The following is a 6668-nucleotide window of genomic DNA, read 5'->3' on the forward strand; positions in this document are numbered from 1 at the left end:
GGTCCGTGACAACTGCTTTCTTTCACACAACTACCGAAGGGAGAAGAGAAGCAAACAAAACATCTAGAATAAGGCTGGAAAGAAGAACTCAGATCAGCTCTGTGTATTAAGACAGCGGCAAAATCTTACTACCAAAACCTGGTAACAGAGCCTTTTGATATCTCAAATCCCGATAGTAGACTAAACATGGGTCTTCATCCAGGAAGAACTAAGATCAGTTGTGTACTCAAAGGAAATAGGGCCTGTTGGTTTCCCTATTGATTTCTACCAAAAACTGTGGCACATTATTAGTAGGGACCTTTTAGCAGCTGCTGAGGAATCTAGGGTGTGTGGAAAGATACTGAAGGATATCAATTCACCTTTTTCTACACACTCAAAAGTAAAGTAGAAATGGGGAAATATTTTATTTAGGTTCATCCAAAAATAAAATAACAAAGGGGATTCAAGCAAGAACCCTCCATACAAAACAGTACCCAGAAGAACAAATGTGTCAGGAAAATAGTGAAGGTTTTGAATTCAGTTTCAAATTTTAGAATAGAGAAAACAAAATAACTTATGAGTTCACTTGACCTTCACTGCCAATTTTGGTTAAGAAGTAATTGAGCGCCCAAAGATCATCCAATTGTACACAGTCTCTCGTATAATTGTCTACAACCTCTAAAGTTCTCCTAATTGGATAGTGGTACCAGTGTCTAAGAAGAGTGACACCCTTGCATTTCTCATGAAAATGATCAAGCTGTCCTAACATAGAGAAAAACTACAAAACAACCATCATGTGACTTGCTTAACAGACATGAAACTTACATCAGAGATTGATGGGTTTTCACATATTACTTTCACTGAAATAGAGAAGAGATGGTGAGAAAGACTTGATATTATGTATTATTCTGTTTTTCAATAAGTATGGTCAGCCTTTTTTTCCTTAGTTAATGTCCATGTGGATAACAATACTAAACTTCACTGTGGCTATCCTATTATGTATCATGTTTTACTTCATTTCATGTTATCTTAGATTGAATTTTGACATTTTCTAAGAGTTGCGTTTGCACTTTCTTAGGGAGCATTTTCTTCTAACTTACTGTGGATTCTTGTACATCACTCCTCTAGTTCAAAGAATTTCCAACCACCAGCTAATTTAAATGGGATCATTTTTCATAGTTGTAGCTTTTTGCTTGGGATCATTTTTCATAGTTGTAGCTTTTTGCTTGATTCGCATGATCAGTGTCATGCCAGTTTCATTGAAATTAGTTACAGCGTGAAGCTCAACATGAAAAAAAGGAGATACGTCCCACTAAATAAACTGATACAACAGAACAAACATGGTAAATAGTAATACAATGAGACCTCATGCATGCAAAATTACAAGAGGACTGGAAGGCTCTCACTTGTAACTGCCAAGCCAAGTAGATGCCATTTAATTTTCATGTGAGTCATATATATGATGAAAATAATAAATTAAAAAGATAGTTTACCCATAAAGATATGCACAACTTGTACAAACTGCAAGTAACCATGCACTAGTCTGAAGGACAGCGCATAAATTTTCAGTAAATTATGGAATGATTTCAATTAAACGTTTTAAGTATTTCTTGTAATGCATTGGTCTCAGATACAATTGAGATTCTGAGACATTATCAGAACGCTACCTCCTACAGTTTTGTAGATTGTATTTGCGCCACAGAACAAGAAAGGTAGAGAATACAGCCGCTCATCATCAGGAGAGAACCGAGAACATGAATCTTTGGTTATGTACCAAAACACCATGCATTCCTTGATTGGGTCATCAAACTCCACCACTGTAATAGGGAAATGCTAGTACACCCTTTCATTCAATATTTTGTGGGGTGCATCTGCCTTCAAAAGAAGTGCTTCTGACACTACCTTTGATGCACACACATTATCCAAGTCATCGCAAGAAAGAACATCTTTCAGTTTGGGAGTGGTCATGTTTGGAAAACGTATCAGTTTGCAAAGGTTACTGCCCAAGATTTCTCTCCTTTGTTCAGGACTTGGATAATGTTTTCTGGCCCAACTTATGACAAAATAATACAGTGCATCTTCTGATTAAACTCTCAATTCACCACTTGACAGCACAACCTCGATGCCGGCCAAAGGAAGATCCAAAAGCTCTTCAGAATGCCTGAAAATCATGATCAGGACATAACAGATTGATTAGTTTGAAGTACATCAGGGATGAATGAGAAATCTTCCACGAGAGAGTCATATCAGCAATGCAAATTTTGTTTCATATATATATATATATATATTCTCTTCAGAATTTTCAGAATTCTGTCAAATTTGGATAAAGATAATTTTAGCCAAATTTGAAATTAATCTTATTTTATAGTATTTATTTTTTAAAAGTTATATAATAAATTCACTATTATTTGCACAAAATTTGTGCATAAAAGTTTTTTCTAGAAAAAATCTAGTGACAAAAAATACTTTCTTTTTAACAAAAGTTAAATTGATATTTTCTAAAAAACTTAAATAACCAATTAAATCATCTATTCTATTCTATAAAACAATATTAATAAACTGTATCAAAAAATTTATAAATAAACTATATCAAAAATTTTATAGCTTCTCTCTAATTCTATTAACAAATTGTGTTATGTAATAAGAAAAATAAAATAGTTAATTCTTCAAATGACAGTAGGTATAAAATTACAAACAGAAAAGAGTTCCAGTTTTTAAAAATCATATAAAATAAAAATGCAAAATCTAGAAGTCAGGAGAAATTAGAAAGTCAAAGGCAACTTACTTTTCATATAACCTAATCCTGATGATACTTCTTAGAAAAAAATAAAATAAAAAACATTGTAATAAGAAACTTACTTTTCAATATAACCTAAATGTTCGACAAGGAACTTCTCTGCAGACTCTTTTAATGACTGCACTCTGTGATTTGTAAGCATATTTTGTGGGAGTTGTAAATAATGCAATGCGGAGTCTGTTGTCATTGATGACTGCAACTCCCTGAGGCAATAATCAACACATCTTGTGATATCCATCTTGAGCGCAAGAATCAACACATCCAACACCTCAGCAGTACAAGGCAGTTGAAGTGTTCCCTGATGCATAAACCTCAATACATTCATGAAAGCCTCTTCCTCTGCAATTTTAAATACAACACCACAACAATTCTTCAGAGACTAAATTGAAACCTAATCTGAAGAACCAATTTAAAAACGTATTCCAAATTGTATAATAGTTTTGGCAAGTACGATTGAACATACATGAACAACGTATATGAAAAGTGAGATGTCGATTCTCTAGTTCCAGCTTGTAATCTGTGAAAAGCTTAAACTGGGACAGAAGTATGGTATTCAATCATTTCCAATTGCAATTCTAAGGCCTGCACCGCTTCTGCTGCATGAAGCCCATGTAGATCTAAATTCCAAATGTCCTTATGTTTTTCATTTCTAAGTTGAAGAATTTCTGCAGCTGCCTTAGCATTTAGTTTATCTGCAGCCAAATGTTCCTCTTTTGATTTTAGAGAAATATTCCTAGCAGTGCTGTGATCGCCTCGCAAATAAGCTCTTTCAACTTCCCTTGAATGTCGATTTGCAGCCCTACTTGAAAACAAGCGATGATAATATATGTTCATGCCTTCCTAATTATCAGTAATGATCACCTAAGACATTGGCATGTTGAATACCTTCATAAGAGCCCAAATGCTGAAATGTGAGTGGTCCTCATCTGCAGTCATGTTGCCATTCCCAACCTCTAACATGTCCGGATCTGAAGATATGGGAAAACATACAAGGTGTCCAAAGAAATTAACAGAGGACAATATTTATAAATCGTTTCATTTCCTTTAGTCAGATATAATGTTTCAAATAATGCTTGTAATGATCTGGAATCGGTTGATGGTATTTATAGCGGTTGTTGAAGTAAGAAGTGTATGATAAAAAGATAAAGCTACTAATAATTCTCTGATCTAGATGTTGTTGAGCCTATATGGCAAAAGCATAACATGCTAGGTCTCTGTAGGGAGAGGGAATTTGTGTGATTGCGTCTTCTTGATATGCATTTATCTTGATTCATGATGAAATAACAACAACTAAAGTCATGACCAAATGATTGTAAACATTTCATTGGAGCATATCTTACCCAATATAAACAAAAGCCCAAAATAAAAAAGAAAAACAAAGACCTAAATTTCAAAGACATCGCACAGTAAATTTTAGTAGCAAGAAAGGTCGTTACCATTCCATCCACCAGGTCCTGCATAGTCGGCCCAAATGTTGTTTTGGTCTGCCCGGGATGTTATATTGGACCAGAGCAAGTCATAAAGTGAGTACAAAACTCTCCAAACTTGCTAAAAAAAAATTCTGAATATTTGCTTTCGATTTGCAAATAAAATGAATTATAAATAGTGCATTTCAATCCCTTCCACCATGTAGTATGGCCGACACCATACTATTCATGGTCATGCATTTCAATCCCTGGTTTTCACACCATTCAGTGGAAGTTGAAGCCAAAAAAGAAAACATAGCAGCAAAATTCGGTCATATTGGACTTTGTTGTATGGAAATTTAGCAAGTAGTAAAAATCCAGCAAATTTTCCATACAATATGGATACAATGTGATCATCTTACTTTTGATTGTCTTTTTGATAATATACCTCATGTATTTCATCCCGATCATTCCATAAACCCAAAAAAAAAACAACCCAAAAAGCTCTAAAATATTGAAAGAAAATCTCTAATACATCTTATAGATATAATCAAAAGACAAAATTTTCAAGAAGTGATTTTTTTTTTTTTTTCCTTTTTCTTATTTATGAAGTGTTCTCAAAGCTGAAATTCTTCTAAAATTTGGAACAAAATGCATATTTTGTTAGCTATGAGAAGTATAATTCCGTTCTGGAGCTGTAATGGATCTTTTTGTTACATAATTTTTCTGTATCAAATTGTATTCAAATTCAAACTTATATACGAATGTTTCTTTTATGCTAGAAAGACATGACCTAAATAGAGCTACAAACTACTTATGTATGAAATCTTGTAATATATGAGTGAACTTATAACCAAATTGAACGTGATATCAAAGATTTGTAAGCAGATGGTGCAGACCTCTCAAGCCACAAGTGAAAATGTGTAAGCCTCATAGTATATGGACTTATGTTTCAGTGTTGAGCTTCGCAGGCTCAAGAAAATTGTAATTTTAAATATGAAATCATGGATCTTTGATAATAAGAACAATTTGCAAAGGTCCAGTAAATTACCTCTCCCATTTATTCTATATGTATAGTGTTGTTCTCCAGCTATTTCCTACATTTCGAGCCCAAGTAGCCGGATTATCGACACCCCTGCAAAAATACCAAAAAAATTGGAAGTCGCCAAAAAAATACTTCTAAAACTCAATGATTTGAATGTTAATAAGTATACACTTTTAACAACATCCAGTGGTATACAAGTGTCCACAGAAAATAGAGAAGTCTTGCATACCACTCACACAAAGAATAGAATATTGGATGGTCTGTCTTAAGAAGTGCATCCCTCATCCTTGGGTACCTGCTATGCATACAAAGATAAACCCTTCTAACAACTGAAAGTATGAATCTACTCCAAAGATGAAACCCTGATGGAGAAGAACTTCACCTGACTTCAGGTTTTGAACCATCATCGAAACAGTTATCATACTTGAGATAGTCGATACCCTGTTGATGCAACATTGTTGATATTGTAGCATTTAATTTTTCTTCACAATTTACCAAATCTTAACTTCATACACACTAAAGAATATTTCTGACATACCCATTCAGTGAATGTCCGGGCATCTTCTTCCTCAAATCCTAATGAGCCAGGTTGCTTTTGACATGTGTATTGCCTAAAGCCAAAACCCCAAGTCAGTAAGTGGTTTTACAAATGGAAGAAAGAAAAACAGGATCTTACCTGAGATCAGGTAAGCTCACGTAAGGTCCCGAATGGGTTATGGTTTTCAAGAATAGGAAAGTCTTGCTAAGCTTACCCTGCATCTGAATATATGCCAATCTTCAGACCCTTCTCATGCACATAGTCAGCAAGGGCATTGATGCCCAATGGAAATGTCAAAGCACGAGGAATCAACTTTCCCTGTAAGCAAACACAATTTATATTATATTCTCTCATTGTTTGTGTTTAACATGAAACAAAAATGGCAATTATCACGCATAAAAATGCAGGAACTACATGATACAAATCATTTTTCTCCGAGTTCCTGTGAATATAATTAAAACATTATTTTCTGCATCTAGGCTTGGATTAGCTAGGCGGATATTTCCTGTATCAATTACTGACAGCCAAAAACACGCAACCCAAATCTGAAGGGCCATCCCCCACATTTTCATCACATTTTATCTTAAACGGCCAATTTTCAATCACAAAATAGAAAAAGTAGGGAGATGATCCTCAAATTCCAAGCCTGTTTGGAGAGATTGAATTTGAAGGACAAGATACAGAAATTTACGGCACATATTTCTTCTCAAACAGTGTGGAAGTCTCAGCTGAGTCTTTTCTGGCCTTCCGACCATGCCCTAAAATAAGCCTTCACCATTTAGGTAAACTAAAATCGGTTCATGCACTAAAAACAGTAAATTGATCCTAGCTCAATATCACCATGATAGATGAAAATACAAGTAGGCAAGAAGGGAGGAGATGGGGGAACCCGTCACCATCAGT

The 6668-nt window shown here is 34.6% G+C and overlaps 1 pseudogene; it reads right to left on the reverse strand.

Moving 5' to 3' along the window:
- Positions 1-3304: 3304 nt before the first annotated feature.
- LOC149258935 (alpha-galactosidase-like) lies at positions 3305-6322 on the reverse strand (annotated as a pseudogene).
- Between the last annotated feature and the right edge of the window lie 346 nt (positions 6323-6668).

This window comes from Pinus tabuliformis, chromosome 6 (genome assembly GCF_031772625.1).
Source record: "Pinus tabuliformis cultivar Carrire ecotype Pingquan chromosome 6, CPIR1, whole genome shotgun sequence".
In the NCBI taxonomy this organism is placed as follows: domain Eukaryota; kingdom Viridiplantae; phylum Streptophyta; class Pinopsida; order Pinales; family Pinaceae; genus Pinus; species Pinus tabuliformis.